The 17,873-nt window shown below is 34.4% G+C and overlaps 1 protein-coding gene across 1 annotated transcript in view; it reads left to right on the top strand.

The window, feature by feature from the left end:
- Positions 1-6,621: 6,621 nt before the first annotated feature.
- LOC127854037 (uncharacterized) overlaps positions 6,622-17,873 on the top strand; it is a 28,767-nt gene continuing 17,515 nt past the window's right edge. The window contains exon 1 of the mRNA XM_052388954.1: positions 6,622-6,864. The gene's annotated coding sequence lies outside the window, so the exon portion shown is untranslated. The remainder of the gene's footprint in view (positions 6,865-17,873) is intronic.

The raw sequence follows: 17,873 nt of genomic DNA, 5'->3' as shown, positions 1-17,873 counted from the left end.
AATGCAACACATTAAAGTGAGGCATCGCTTCCACTGCTCTTTATACTTTTACATATAACATGTTGACAGGAATATGGAAGTCAGTACTAAATATGAGAACATGGCCTTTAAGTACAAAACGTTCTCGCGCTGAAAATCCTCTGAAAATAAAAGATGTACGCACAAACTGTATTGATGTCGAGATTGAGTGTAAAACTGTTCTATCTATAAAGCCTTTTTATTAGAGATAAAACTGTTTCATGCTGAACACGCAGTAAAACAGTGTTACAAAGACGCGGACATGTTTCCAATGTTCTAGTGGTATTATCAAATCAGCCAATGCAGTCAATGAAGTGTATTCATCTGTACTTGGCCGCGGAAAGTTTTATTTGAATTCTATTGGACGCTAACAAAGGTCAGGCTAAGGTGAAAAGCTGGCGTATTCAGCTGACGCCGAAAAAATGTCGTTCAATCTTTTCTATCCCCCACTCATTGGAATACAATTACAATAATAAGCCTGCGTGCAAGCATTCATAAGTTGTTCTATAACTGAACTTATAGCATCTACTTAGAATTTCGTTCGGGCTGACACAAGAAGGACCGTATGTTCTCTATGCTGATGTCTTTGTCACAGCCTCCAGTGCAATTACACAACACCCTACGGTGGTCTATTTAATTATTACTATTGTACATAAATATATTTATTTTCTACTAGCTTTTACAGTTTTTACTTTAATCAAAACATTAATTTATAAATTACGAAGGAACTTGCACGTAGTTTCATTAATTAAAAAACACAAAACTCCTACCATATCTGAAATTATGTTACTGATGGATGCAATGCATACCGTTTATGTGATTGGGGAGCAACCACTGTGTGGAGGTTGCCTCCAAGTTTAGCTTGCAATTTGTGTATACCGGTTGACATCCGAAAGTAAATGGAGGCTTTCTAGTTGGTTACCCTTTTTTGTAACTCCGTGTTGTTTTAACATTATTGGAATAGTTATAAATGCTTTACAAAAAAAGACATTGATTAAAAAAAAAGAATTTTGCAATAATATCAGAATTCTCCATCATCCAGATGTGCGTTCTGGTGGCAGTGAAATTGTAGAACTGTGTGCTCGGAACCATTCACATATGTGTGCGTAGATGGAGTTTATGTTCTTCCAACATTCGTGTGTTAAATTTTTTCTATTTTTTGATTTACATTTGTCTATAGTATTAAACCAAGTATTTAAAACTTGTCAATTTAGTGTTTCAAACAACACAAACAAACGTTGAACAATATCGATAATGTTCACATTGGCGTAAATACGTTATGTTACTGGTGGATGCAATGCATACCGTTTATGTGATTGGGGAGCAACCACTGTGTGGAAGTTGCCTCCAAGTTTACATTTTACGTTATTATTTTTAATGTGCATACTCAATTCCGAAGCTCTGGAATTTAAAAATGCTATTTGGTTTCTGGGACACAGATTTAAATAGTGTTCATTCAAAAGTCATCGTCTCTGTCGAATACTTCCCTAGCGTAATTTTCGTTGTTGGTAGATGAATAAACATCTGCATTTTCTCCGGAAGATGTCGACCGAACTGATCAGCATAATAACACATCGTCGCCAAGGACTGGGTCATCATGTATCGTATAAATCCGGACACCTCTTATTCAAACAGTATGTGTATAACCGACAAAATAAACATTCATGACACTTCAGTTGTTTTTAATCGTTGGGCGTATATGCAAACAAAGTGGTAATTTTATGTTAGATCTTCATCATATCTTAAAATCAAAATTGTATATCTTGCGTGTTTCAGGAGTTTTTAGTTTTCATATAATTGACATCAGTCGTGTAAGGCTTGTACAATTATAACACATAAGCATCACGTTTATGTATAAATATCATATAGCAATTGTGCGAAGACGCTCTTTTTTTGTCTGTGATACATAGTACGAAACAGTTTAATAGGTTTATTATGTATGCAATTTGATGAAACATAATAATGCCGCTTCACAGAGTTTTATGTTAGATCTTCATCATATCTTAAAATCAAAATTGTATATCTTGCGTGTTTCAGGAGTTTTTACATTTCATATAATTGACATCAGTCGTGTAAGGCTTGTACAATTATAACACATAAGCATCACGTTTATGTATAAATACCATATAGCAATTGTGCGAAGACGCTCTTTTTTTGTCCGTGATACATAGTACGAAACAGTTTAATAGGTTTATTATGTATGCAATTTAAATGAAACATAATAATGCCGCTTCACAGAGTCCTAAACTGAGTCATAATATAACCCAATTATAAGCTGACTTTATATTTATAAGCTTATGATCTACATGTTTGAATATATAACGCTAATTATATAAGTCCCCAGTCAATGGCATCGCAACCAATATGTGTTGTATTCTTCTTTGTTTACCTCTGCCGTTTATTTCTTCCACTATACAAATATTCTCGTCGTGTTCAACAACGTCATCTCTTCCAGGATTGGAAGATGAATAAACGTTCGCATATTTTGCGGGAAGATATTGACGGATCTTACCAGCATACGACCTACCGATACGGTTAATATGTACTGTTGCTTAAAGGCCCACTAAAGGTGACAAATCCAATTATTATGCATATAAACTGGTCTAATTTTTACCGGATTTCAGTTACTCTTGCATAAGAAATGTTAATAACACAGCTTAAGTGCAACGTTGTCAAGAATTATGGAATATATACCCGTTTCATAATCGGAGGACATGTTGACAACTTTGCAACTAACTTGATGTGTAGCCCCATAGCGGTGACGTATCCTAAAAATAGCCGAAAGAACATTCAATTTTAATTCTATTTTAACAACTTTTTACCTGCAGAAAGTAAAAAGTATTAGATCACTACAAACGTTTTAACCCTTTAGAAGAGACCTACTTTGTGAGTGATACCGGAAAACGTTGAAAATCAACGATATATTTTTGGTGACCTGAGTCACTTTCACTTTCACTTTCCCGAGTAAACAGCGATGTAAATAAACTGATTGTTTGTAAACACGATTGACTTGGAGGACACTGTATTTTGAGCTAAAAACAAGTTGTATTGCTCATATTTTTATGGTAATGTCCAATAGCATATATATAGTGTTTTTTGATAATCTTTATAAATAAAATATGGAAAAAAATATTTAACAATCGGTAAATCTTTACGGATCTTCACCTTTATAGAGCCTTTAATAGACTCGGAATACAAAAAAAATCACGCATAAATTGATGTGTGTTGAATAGACCCTTTTCACAATAGGCCAAAATTGATTAGAGCGCAAAGTCACGTGACTCGCAGAACTCCAGAACGAGGCTGAACGTGTATAAATTTCCAATAGTCCTGCGCAACGCCGCATCTGATTTTAACATTTCACTCTTTTGAACATTCGGAGATGTAACGACTTAGAAACGTCAGAATAAGTTATAAATATGTACTTGACATTATAAGTGTCAATACATTTCATAAATTGTCTTGATTAAAGTACTTGTATTTCTTCATTTTTTCACGCATTTGACACGCTTTGTTAGAGCTTTCATATCGCGCTGTTAGAATAAAGATCTATATATATATCTTGTTTATTGATACATATGTTGTTTAATAGCCCCTGTGTTCCGCATAAACCCACTATCTCGTTATGATCAGATATTGTGCCAACAAGTACTAAATAACAGCATGGTGTCATAAACCACCCGTGGTAGATGCCTGGTCATTGAACACCATGTATGGTACCCCGACCAATGTCTTCTCGTGGTAGAAGTAGTACGTAGTCATTTCTAAGACTAATGTTACGCCAAATACTCAAACTAAAAACTGTATATATATATAATTAAACAGAGAATGCTGGACATTCGTCCTAGCCAAGTTTTCACACAGGCAGACATTCGTTCCTATGTTTTATGCACGGAACGTATAGTGACATCTAGAGTCCGTGGTTTTTTGACAACCTTAACATTCGTGCCTTCGTTATTTTGATAATCCGGATAATGGTTTCTACATAATGTTGACAGCCCGGGCATTCGTTCCTTCGTTATTTGGACAGCCTGGAGATTCGTTCCTGAAAAATTGCTATCCCGGTCATTATTATCACATTTTATTAAAATAATATGACACTCTGTGCATTTTATCTGGTAATTTAATATGTCGTTATTAAAATAGTTTTAAAAAATTCTCAAATTTTTTGTTATACTTTATATTTTGGTAATATTTTATCATGATCATGAGAAGGAAAACGTTTAAAATATTCGAATATATCGACTTACACTGAGATCTCTAATTTTCCAAACCTTGCAAAAATCTGGACGTTTAAACTATGTAGGAGTATATATATCCGGTCTGTCAAAATCATGTTGGACAATTGTCTGGGATGTCTAAATAGCGTGGGAATGAATGTCCGGGTAGTTAAAACAATGTATGAACGAATGTCTGCCTTGTCAAAATTAGCGTAGGAACGATTTTCCCTGTGAAAGAATTTTCGGATACATAATCAAGTGCTTAATACTTATAAATACATTTGAAATGTTTATTAACTTTTATGCTATTATAAGCACGAAACTTATTTAGCGGGTTACCCGGTACCGCTAAAATAAAACTCCGTCATTACATAGTTTTATAAAGAGTGTTCGTTAGTGTATAGAGGAACACAATTAAAAGAAGCATTTTAATTGACCGGGGTAAAAGAGTGTTTCCGAAAATTAAAGACACACACACACACAAGAGAGATTTTTTACATGAAGTGACATATATTTATCACTCATAATCACGTTTGAAGAGAAATCAAGGTGCATGCGTAGACAGTTCAGTTTGCTCCACGTTCGTTTTTACACCTGTATACAAGTATTCTTCAATATTGTCTTTCACTGTAAAAGAACATTAATTAAAGTTAAACGAAAAATGACATAACATGTAAAAAGTTCATGTGCTTTGTATTTCTTATTGCTTTTTCGTATGATTGAGTCAACACACATTTCACACGTTCGATCGTTTGTGAAAAATATTACAGACCAACAAACATACCTTTGAGAATTTACGTTATAAAATAACGTTTTGTATTATACAACTTTTGTATGTATTTGTTTTGTGCAATTATCAATGTTTTTTCTTAAGATCACATTTGCTCTGAGGATAATGGGTATCTTGAATTTGAATCAAGATTAAATAAAAATGTATACACTTGTGTGCTATATACTATGGCTTGCAAAGATGACGTATAGGTGTGAGAATGTTTATTTTATAACACCTCATCAATTTATTGACTAAACAACACATCCATGCATGTGTTTGCCGTAATTGTAACCAGTGTCAGTGCTTATGAAAATCCCGAATGTAATTAATCAAAATCAACTGTTTATAATCATCGATATGCTCCGCCAAAGATCTATACACGTTCAGCCTCGTTCTGAAATTCGACGCGTCACGTGATATCTAAAAATAGCAACAGCGGTAGTATTGTGAAACTGGTCTTTTGGAATTTGGAAATATGTTGGCCGAGTTTACTTTTATTTATTAGGTATGCTTATCCTCAAACAACGTAGAGCGTTTACGAGGGAGAGATTATGTAAAAGGATCCATGGTCCGTTGACCGAAATAATGTCGGCAAGTAGATCATTGTAGTTCATACATGTGTTCATATATGGATAGAATATATATGATTCAAGTGTTAAGCAATTCCAAGCTTAATGAAGTTGTAGTCAAATGTATTTTGAACAGATTTTTCTTTGTAATTAGTACATAAGACAGAAGCATTATCGGTATATTTGATGAGACTAAAGAAATAATAGTCAATGTTCCGAGGTTTTGCAATAAATTGTTTGAATTGTGCCCAGAACAATTTTTTTAAATAATAATTAAAGGGGCCTTTTCACAGATTTTGGCATTTTTTTAACTTATTCATTAAATGCTTTATATCGATAAATGTAAACATTGGATCGTAAAAGCTCCAGTAAAAAATCAAAAATAAAATTAAAAAAAGGAAAAGAACATTGCCCGGACCAGGTTTCGAACCAGTGACCCCTGGAGTCCTGCCAGAATCCTGAAGTAAAAACGCTTTAGCCTACTGAGCTATTCCGCCGAGTACACATGCTAAATGTATTTTATACCTTTTATAAGCAATCTTCGTAGTTTCACAAAATTTAACGACAAAAACAGAACTCTCCAAATTATTCAATCGTTTCGCGTTGCAACGCTTTATAATTTTTAGGTTTTAAAATCGTCAAAAGATGCATATAATGGCTCTATTAGACCATGGTAAATGTTCAGTATTACTGTTTCCTCACAAATATCATAACTAAAACGAAAATTTGCGAATCTGAAACAACTTTTTTCAATTTTGTCAATTTACCAAAGCGAGAAAAGATCCCTTTAAGTCACTCGATCAATAATCATCATGTGAAACTAATTCCGTAAAACGTGAATGGACGCGGTTACCTTTGATCAGTACCCCGTTTCGCGCCCGAAGAAGTGCTTGCAAATGCACCTAAATTACCGGCAATCTGACATATTTGTATCAACATCACATTTATAAAGTCGATAAACCACCATCACGACAGGTACTCGTGTTAGCAGTGGTGTATCGGAAAATCTCGTAAAAGTCTCGCCGTAATCGATTTTAACAGGTATCTCTGAAATCAGTCAATTCTGCTGTCAGCGGAATCCGTTGTATTTACTTAGACCATTAGATGTGTATGGTTAGTAATATGATGGTGACAGAAAGTGATGGATATTTAAATTCAGTGTATGTTTTATGTCATCAGTGCTTCAGTTTAAAAAATCCAATTTTCAGTTGAACGTTTGGAATATTTAATTCCCCTTTTCACATTTTGCGACGTGGAGACAGAAAAACATAACTGGTTTTCAAAGGTAAGATTTCGCATTAGATAATGTGTTTATTTTAAACCACCAGCCGGTAAAGTATGTGTTTATCCATCAAAATATTAACCCATTTATGCCCAGTGGACTCTCCCATCCTTCTAAATTGGATCAATTTATTTCCAAAATTAGGGGTGTCAAGTATATTTATTTCTATATTTAGAATATTTCATAAAGAAATTCATTTAAGCAAACAGCGCAGACCCAGATTATGCGGCGTCTCATCTGGGTCTACGCTGTTTGCAATGTCCTTTTTTCAGAACGCTAGGCATAAATGGGTTAAATAGTTCTTCTTGCAGTTTTTTAGTTAATTTAAAGTTGTATGTACACAAGATTTAAAGATTTCTTCACGTGATAAACTCTACTAACAGTAACTTATGTCAACCGTCACCACACACAATGACTATATTTGCTTCGAAGCATTTTTATTCAAACGGAATGTTTTTCTCTTAATATGTTAAGTGGGCGCGTAAAAAAGGAAAATAACTTAATTGAAGTTTGACTTGATTATGATTGAAGTTTGACTTGCTTATGAAGAACACTTTTGTTTACAAAGTGAATGCGTTTATTAATTCAAATCTTCAATAGTAAACATTTGTGTTAAACATTATATACATGTAGTTATTATAATTAATTGAAATGATTGCCGCATTCGACATAAATATATTTGTGTTTCCAGTAACCCGAACGACCCAGACTTTTTGTGCGAACCCAATGCTTGTTTTTTTTTAAGTTGAATATTCCATCAAGTGATTTCATGTAATTTCAAGATATTTCAAGTTATTTCAAGAGTGTTACTACACTCAACGAAGATTAACCACATAAGTGATACACAAAAGTGATAATTATGCTCAGAAAACGTTCAAGGTTCATTAATGTGCTTATTTATACTGCAGGGGCCTTATCACAGATTTTTGCATGTTTTGAAATTTGTAATCAAATGCTTTATATTAATAATTGTAAGCCTTGGAAATAAAAAAAGCTCCAGTGAAAAATCGACAATAAAATTAAAAAAAAAAACAAGTAACCCACAACTGGGTTCGAGCCACTGACCCCTGGAGTCCTGTAGTAAAAGTATAGACCATTTAGACCCCTCGGCCATCCGCGCTCACGCAATGTAGAAAGTATTTTATACTTTATATAAGCTATCCGCGTAGTTTCACAAAATATAACGACACTAACAGAACTCTCCAAATTATTCAATCGTTTCGCGTTGCAACGCTTTATAATTGTAAGGTTTTTAAATCGTCAAAAAATGCATACATTGGCTATTTAAGAGCTTGGTAAATGTTCAGTATTACTGTTTTCTCACAAATATCATAACTAATACGAAAATGTGCGAATCTGAAACAACTTTTTTATTTGAAGTCAATTTACCAAAACGTGAAAAGGCCCCTTTAATTGTGAATGAATCCGTCTTCATTTTGCTTTTTTGGGGGTGTGATTACGTCATGGAATATCCCTTTGTCAGGAAGGGCGCGAAGTATAGATTATTTTTATTATTTAATTCTAATTGTATAATTTCAATTTCAGAGGAGGAATATAATAATATATTTGTATAAGAATGCAACAAATGAAAAATAAGGGTGGATATTATGGTAAAAAATGAAGGATAAGTTGAGGATATTAGGGCAAAAGTTATAAGTTTATGTGTCCTTTTAATAAACAATATGTCGTCAGTGGTTTTCGAAATAGTCTTTGCTAGCAAATGATCTTATGGATATTCATAATATAATTATATTACCGATTGTTTTGAATCCGACAGCTTTAATATTTACGATAATGCCATTCGCAGTCACGATGACAGTTACAGACCCCCGCCGTCACGATGACAGTTACAGACCCCCGCCGTCACGATGACAGTTACAGACCCCGCCGTACGTGTCACGATGACAGTTACAGACCCCGCCGTACGTGTCACGATGACAGTTACAGACCCCGCCGTACGTCACGATGACAGTTACAGACCCCGCCGTACGTGTCACGATGACAGTTACAGACCCCGCCGTACGTGTCACGATGACAGTTACAGACCCCGCCGTACGTGTCACGATGACAGTTACAGACCCCGCCGTACGTGTCACGATGACAGTTACAGACCCCGCCGTACGTGTCACGATGACAGTTACAGACCCCGCCGTACGTCACGATGACAGTTACAGACCCCGCCGTACGTGTCTTTGTACCCATATATGAACTACATAGATTAGCACGACTGTCGCGGAATGACATTAAATAAATTCAGGTTATTTGTAATAAAATATAATAAAACGACTGTTTCCGAGCCAAAACTTTGTAAGCTGAACACTGGGTCGCGAGTTTATTTTAGTTGTGGGTGATGTTATCCAAAATTTTACCTCAATAAGAAACGTAGAATAAACTTATTCTGGTGCAAATAATGTAGCTTAAGTAGACGAAAAAATTGTTGATCTCAGGTTACCTGTCCACTTCACCAATTAAATTCTTTATTGTTTATCTCGATTCATATTGATAGAGCGCTACATCCATTTCCTTAGAAAAAGGCGCGAATGTATGTGGTAACCTACGAATCCAAATACCAGCCCGAAAGCACACCGTTACTTCGGATAGCAAGGGCAAATACCAAAAATTACTGTGTGGTCCATGATTGGTCAAAGGATGATAAAAACTATATTTGGACGTAAATCACTATCAACATAACAGGTTCCAGTGTCAATCATTCCTTATACCCGAAAGGAAAAACTCAAATTTGTTTCCGCGTAAAAATGAATACTTAATAAGGCCATAAAACAGTTGTACTTTGCAAACTTCATTGCAGATCATGACACTAATCTCTGGTTACAATTTCTTGACCCTTTGCATGCTGGGAAATTTGTCGTCTGCTGAAATGTCGTCTGCTGAATTTCTAAAATTAGCATTTTCTTCGATTTTTTTCAAAGAATACTATCAGAATAGCAAACAGTTTGGATCCTGATGAGACGCCACGTTTTGTGGCGTCTCATCTGGATCCAAACTGTTTGCAAAGGCCTTTAAAATTCGGTTCCCGCACTGAAAGGGTTAATTCTGTTTCCATTTCTGCAGCTTTTAGATATGATTTATTTATTTCATTTCTAAATTAAACATCCGTAGAAAGATAGCATTATTGGCCTTATATCGGCATAGATGGGATAATTTGGTTCACATAAAGAAAATTAACAAACAATTGATACTAAGCACAATGCATTTACTATATAAAAAAATCAAACAATGTTAGATCCTTATGATAGAAAGTGGCCATAACATACCTCCTATTACCAATACAAAAAGAGCAACCCCTTATTTCGAGTGTGGTCCTTGATAGGTTGTGAAATGCCATATCAAGACTTTACCAATTTGACATAATTTAACAACTAACTGTTAGAATTAATAACTATTCATGGCACGCTGATGAATATCATTTAAATCGTGTTAGGTACCAAATATATCAGGCATATGCTATGTTTATCGTTTTAAATAAATAGATAACATATATTTTTTATTAAAATATCAACATATCAGATAGAATTAAAACAAGTCTATTTTAAACAAGCCATATCCGAGTTAATAGATACTACATTGGATTTCATCAATTAAAGAAAGAAACGAATATTCTGGTACTAAGTGTGGTCACAACATTACTTAAATAAACTAGGGATGATTAAATTAAAACTTTAAAGGAAATGGTTCTTGATGGAAACTATGAAAAGCTGATGTCTTTTAGTCAAACTGTTCGTTAAACTATTCCATAGTTTGACACCTACAAAACTGCGAACCATGCTTTACTTTGAACCAAATATAAAAAGTTTTGCTTAAATGTCAAGAACGTCTATTGCTCATTAACCCTTTGCATGCTGGGAAATTTGTCGTCTGCTAAAATGTCGTCTGCTGAATTTCTAAAATTAGCATTTTCTTCGATTTTTTTCAAAGAATACTATCAGAATAGCAAACAGTTTGGATCCAGATGAGACGCCACGTTCTGTGGCGTCTCATCTGGATCCAAACTGTTTGCAAAGGCCTTCAAAATTCGGTTCCCGCACTGAAAGAGTTAACTGGTGACGGACTGACAGCAAATCATGTTATATACATTTTGCCACAAAAGATTCGTCTAGCCTTAAACCATTATCGCAGAATCATCTACATACAACTACAATTATTGTAACCATAACTTACAAATCATTAAAATAATATCATTATATTACCCTACTCCAGCAACGTTTATCTTGACGGTGTGTCAACCAAACCAGTTCACTAATTAAATTAAATACGAAAGTCGTCTTTGTACTTTAAAACTTTATTCCCAGAAATAAAATAAATTGGAACACTTCTGAGAAAATCCAATTTTTCATAATAAAAAAAGTATTCGTACATATTATGATTTATGTATACCTGTTGGCAATTTCTCAACGCGCTAACAAGCTAGAAATTTCATCATAAATATTCAAACACAATTATTGCTGTTTTATTCTTTGTATCATTCATGCTGCCTTACAAACGGGTTTTCTGTAATTCGTCAACATTTATATTGAAAATACAAATGCACACTATAAAACAGAAGACTATTTTCTTAAGGGAATATATCTTGAAAGGCTTACCGCCCACTGACCTTTTTATCCTGACAGATGGCATGTATTACGACTTAAGAAACTGCACAATATCTGTGCTGCAACGCTGCTTTATGCAAAACACAATATGTACTATGTGTGCGCGACATTATATAAATATCTATAATTACTTTGGTACGTTTATCATGGTATGGAAAAAAAGAACATTTAATAATCCTAATTGCACAAACGACGCAATGGACGTCAATGCTCAATCTAAGTATACTTCCTGTGGGTATAAAAACTTTTGCTAATATAAATGAACCGGCATAAATTCCATTGATTTTGAAATTTCAGTATTGGTCTGTTGTATATTTCAGTATTGGTCTGTTGTATATTTCAGTATTGTTCTGTTGTATATTTTTACGTTTCTAGAGATGAGCCACGTTCTGGGAAATTCGGGCTTAACGCAGGAACGTCGTCGTCCAATTACGTAGGGTTCGTCCCATATTAGCCTGTGATGTCCGCACTGGCTAATCGTTGATGCAGTTTTCCGCTTTTATGGATTATGGAAATTTTTGTATAAAAGGAGTCTATTGTAAACGAAAATCCGGTTTGGGAGAGTTTTTACTCATGGTTGACACTTTTTTAACATGTATTCAGCCCAGTTTTTCCAGAACGAGGCTTGAACGAAAATCCAGTTTAGGCGCATGCTTATCTGGGACAACACAGTACGCATGTGCATTATACCCAGTTTAAAAAAAACGAGGCTCACTTAATATGAATATTAAAGATCAATATTTTATAGTTGTATTCGTAGCAACACACAGGATGCAAGAATTTAAATCTTGAAGGATTCGTTGTTGTATTTACGAAAATGCGTTGAGGAATTAAAACTTTATATAAATTGTTTTCATATCAGAATCACACTTAAATTAAAGCACGCCTTATGTATGTGCTAAGCAGAGTCTACTATGATTTTTTTTTTCTTTTTAAACTTTATGGCATGTATATCTGTAAAGCAGCCATAAAAAATACATAGAGGATATTTGTTGGATTCGGTGGATTACAGTATCGAATTTAATTGACGAGTGATCATAGAAAATAATATTTTCACGAGTGGCGCAGCCACGAGTGAAAATATATATTTTATATGATCACGAGTGAATTAAAATCGATAATCCACCGAATCCAGCAAATTTTCTTTTTATTTAATGCCTTTTTTTTATAGTTTATAGTTTATATATATATACATTGTTAAAGAGTTTAGCTAAAGAATTTCACTGGGAAAATGACGTCATTTCGTCAAAAAAATGACGTCATTTAACATAAACAGTCACAAATTATCGATAATTTTCACTGATTATTTTCATTGTTTGAAACAGTGATATTATCAGTTTTAATTCACTGATATTTCTCTATAAACAACAGGAAAGCATAAAACAAATGCATTTCACAACATCTATATCCAAAAGTGAACAAAAGTGATCGAATCATAAGGACGATTCTACGTGGCAATCATATTTGTGATTATATATGATAAATATATAGACATATCATTAGCAAATAAAAATAACATTTTTGCATTACCGTTGTATGTGTTTATGTGCTGAATAAACAACTCTTTGCCCTTTTGATGACTGTATACAAAATTGCTGTAAACTTCTTTCAAGAAGGCAACAAAGTGTCTATTTAAGTCCACGAAGAGTCGTTAATGTGTTATTTAAGTATCCCAACTTTTTGTTTACAACAATTAATGGATTTGACGCAAGTTATTGTATAAAAACCGATGAGACAATTAGTAGTGCTTTTATAGTGGTTATATACGGATACATGATCTATGCCGCAGCATTATTACCACTAGCAATCGGAGCCTCTCTCTGTGAAAAGGAGGGGGGGTAATACGTGTGCTTAAAGGGACGTCTCAGATTAGCCTGTGCAGTCCACACTGGCTAATAAGGGACGACACTTTCCGCGTAAACTGGCTTTTTGCTAAGACGATACTTTCTTAGTACGAAGAATATCACAAGAGAGGAAAGTGTCGACCCTAAATAGCGTGTGTGGACTGCACAGGCTAATCTGGATTGAAATCATACGCACATACATTCAACTCCCATTTCTACGAGCGCGTCGCATGTGTCTCTTTATTGCCTGCACTGAGATTTCAGTCTGAAATATTGCGACAAGCTATTGATTTTGTCAACTTTGTATCAACAGATTACCTTGTTTTGATAAACCGTTGCCATGGTAAACCTGAGAGAAATTGACGATGTCTCACAGGTAGTTCACAATTAGAAATATTCTGTTGACTGAGTATGATTTTTCCCCGCGATTAGTATGCCTGGGAGTATGCTGATGACATTGAGCATGATTAAAATGTTTTCAAGTAAAATCAGTACAGATTTGGTTCTGTTAAGTCCGTGATCTGTTAAGACCAAATCATGCAGGGATACCTTTGTGGTTATTGTATGTTTCATATCCGATTACCTTGAAAACAAAAACTAATTACAGATACAGTTCTTAGACAAGAATTATGCACAGCAATCAATGCAAATAAATGGAAAAACGTGATACTTAATAGGACCTTTTCACAGAGAGCCAAATCGACATTTTTAACATTATTTACTGAGAAAGATATTCAACCGGTCTTTTTGTGGTTTTAATAACCATTAATTGAAATCGATAAAAAACGACTGTAACGTTTTTCAAAGATAATTTGGAAAATACGTATATTTACTACATTGTCTTAAAAATAAAACGTTAAATAGGAATGTCAAAGATCCCGAGTTTGGGGATGGTCAAGTTTTTTTTTCACCGTTGTTTTAGTCGGTCGGCAGCCAATATATTATTAAGTCGAAAATCAGAAACACGTCTCGAAGTCACGTGGTATTTTTGCGGTCCGAAAAATACCCGTATATTGGCAAACACGCGCAGATGTTACCTGTTTGTGATTAGCTGGACGTTTTTGTCTGTTTTCATTTGTAGAAAATAGTTCCCTACCGAACGGTCCGTAGTTTATTTCTTGAAAATATGGAGTTAATATTTTTCATAACAGTTTTATGACATAATTGAAATTGAAAGACAATCTATTTAAAATAATATGTTAGTATGTGACAATTAATGAAGTGAACAATTTGCGTATGCCTACATCGACCTACATTATTGCGTGGGGTGTTATGATTCGCGGCTTTACATGAAAGTCTGCATGGCGCAGTGGCGCAGTGGTAGCGCGCCCGTTCACGCTGCTAGAGGACGCTCATTCGAATCCCTGCGATTTTTTGCTTTCTGTTAGCATTAGTACTGCCTATTTAAAACAATATAGACTTGTAGGCAATCATATTCGATGGCATTTTAATTCTTGCTTACATCTGTGAACAATTCCCTTAAAAATGTTGATGGGAATGAGATATTGATTAAAATTTCGTAGCTCAACAACTTGTTTCATAGATGGTATCTTACCAAAAATATGTTCTTAACATGTTTAGCTAACTTTTGAACCCTTATGTGTTTTTAACAATGTGAATCTCGTCTTTTTTAGATGTTGCGATATAATACTTGTTCAATGTAATTATTAATGAAATACGTTACTTTAAATTATTCTAACTGATAAATATTGTCTTGTTTCTTGCAGAAGAGTGGTGCAATTTTTTAGGGCTGTAAATTTTTGACGGCAGATTTTACCTTGCGGTTTGGGGCGGCAAGAGATGTCAAATTAAAGGAATTTTTATTAATCTGCAAATTATGATGCATATTAATTGAAATTATTTGAATAATATAAATATGGATGAAACCCTTCACAACATGTGCCCCAAAATACATCCTGCATGTAATATTTTGCGTAAGTCACGTGGTCGGTAAATATAATAACAACAGCAACAACAACGAAAAGTTCCTTTCTGTCTAAATGAAAATGAAGAAATCGTAAACAGTATCACGAGAAATTACAAGCCAAACACAGCTTCCGAATGAAAGGTCGTTCAGTCTCGTAAAAAATAATGATGCATTGATAACGTTAACCCATTTATGCCTAGCGTCTAGAAAAAGGCCTTAGAAACAGTGTAGACCCAGATGAGACGCCACATGATGCGGCGTCTCATCAGGGTCTGCGCTGTTTGCTTAATGGAATTTCTTTAAGAAATTTTCTAAATATAGAAATAAATATACTAGACTAGTTTGAGAAATAAATTGATCCAATTTAGAAGGATGACAGAGTCCACTAGGCATAAATGGGTTAATTACCACGTACAAAATTCCGTTTTGAGAAATATTTACTTTATCTTTTCAATTAACAAGCTACGGACAGATCTGAAGGGACACATATAAATATAAATGTTTAAATAAACGCCAAGCCAATCAGAAATAACATTTACATCCGGGCTTTTGCTTGCTCGCAAAATACCAAGCTCCCTTGATAATTATGTATTTCTTATTTTTCGATTGATATAAGCATTTTATGCAATATATCATAACTTTTTGTTTTATTCATGTGTACGTGTTCTTTAAAAAAAACGGTTCGTTTTGATACCAAATAAGATTTTGAACATTCAGTCAACTGTTCCTTAAACATTTACTTCAGAAAAAAACTTTATTGTATCTTGGCAAAAGGATCACAACGCCGTCTGCCTTTTATTTGTCTGTCAATTCTTATTGACAAGCATTAACATCGGTAAAATAATAATGTAATGTAGATTGTAGCCTTTTGTAAAATAGTAATAAACACGTCCCACGTTTTATTTACTTAATCTAGGTGTTTATTTGATACATGCGTGAATAGAAACTGATAAGAAGACGCAAATAGCTTGTTTCGTCTTTCCGTTCCTTCAACTCCAAGGTTGTTTGTCTTGGGTTGTTTTTTATGGTTGAAAGCTAAACTATGTTCGTTCCAAGTTGTTAGCACAAGGTTTATTTTCTTCGGTTTGTTTGCCACCGGATTTTTTTGTCCGATGATGTTTTCGCCAGGCTGTTTTTCCATGGTTGTTTGATAAAGGTTATTTGTCCAATGTTTATTTGTTCAAGGTGGTTTGTCCGAGGTTGTTTGTCCAAGGCATATTGTTCAATATTGTTCATGCATAGTTGTTTGTCGAGTATTGTTTCTGCAAAGATGTATGTTAAATGTTGTTTGTGAATGGTTGTTTGTTCGGGGTTATTTTCCTATGTTATTTGTCTAAGGTTGTATGTCTAATGTCGTTTATCCAGATTTGTGTTTCCAAGGTTACTTATCATAGATTGTTTGTTCAAATATGTTTCTCAGATATCTTTGCCCTGGAATGTTTGTCCAATTAATATTTTTAAAAGTGTGTTTGTTCAAGGTAGTTTGACTACCTTGAACATGGTTGTTCGTCCAATGTTATTTGATCAGGATTGTTTGCCGACTGTTATTTGTCCTAGACTGTTATTTTTAATATGTTTATCCAGGTTTGTTTGAACATGGATGTTTGTCCATTGTAGTTACTCCAATGTTTTTTTCCGAGGATGATTGTCTTTGGTTTTTTGTAGAAGGTTGTTTAAATTATGTCGTTTATTTAATGCTTTTGTCTGAGTCTGTTTGTCAAATGATCTTTTTGTACGGTTTCAGAGTCACTGAATATTCATGAATATGGACGTTATCAGCATATGCATTTGTGTGAACGACGCAATGTACGGATTTCCAATACAGTAAACAAGACACACAGAACAAATTACCAGCGTAAATGTAATTACTTTGGGTTGTAATAATTGAATTAAAAACCATAATGACGAACGAGCACACAATTTTGAGTTGCGATGAACGCGGAAACATTTATCTGATTAAAGTTATTTATTGTACGAAAATAATTTTTGTCACATTAAGTTTAACAACGCCTGGTATGAACGCAATGCAAGCTGTGTTGAATATATATGAGTATCTTTCTGTAAAGGGGGGGGGGTTAATGCATATGCGTAAAGTGTCGTCCCAGATAAGCCCGTGCAGTCCACACAGGCTTATTTGAGACGACAATTTCCGCCTTAACTGGCTAAGTAGATACTTCTTTTAAAAGAAAAATACCATACAGGCGAGAAGTGTCGTCCCTGATTAGCTTGTGTGGATTGCACATGCTTATCTGGAATGACACTTTACAAATATGCATATAACTCCGTTTTTCAAAGTGCGACGCATATATATGCCTATTCTGACGTAAGCCATCACCCGATTTTGCATAGCAAGGGTGCAGGATCAATTGACTTCATGGGGTTCACAAATGGATGATAATGGATGTAGCACACCGTTAAGTGTTTCTCTTGTTTTCAAATAACTTTTTAAAACAACTTTTCTGAAGCATTTTGACAAGTGCATAAAAGACAGTTTTTATGCGGCTTATGGCAATCTGAAACACATCAGCATTACTTAATTAAATAAGCTTGTGTTCTTGGCCAAAAATCGATGTTTACAACATTCATGTACACGGTAATGCTGCAAACCAAGTGAAATTTTGCATCGATTTC

Source organism: Dreissena polymorpha, chromosome 12, assembly GCF_020536995.1.
Source record: "Dreissena polymorpha isolate Duluth1 chromosome 12, UMN_Dpol_1.0, whole genome shotgun sequence".
In the NCBI taxonomy this organism is placed as follows: domain Eukaryota; kingdom Metazoa; phylum Mollusca; class Bivalvia; order Myida; family Dreissenidae; genus Dreissena; species Dreissena polymorpha.
This window is presented reverse-complemented; position numbering and strand designations above follow the sequence as displayed.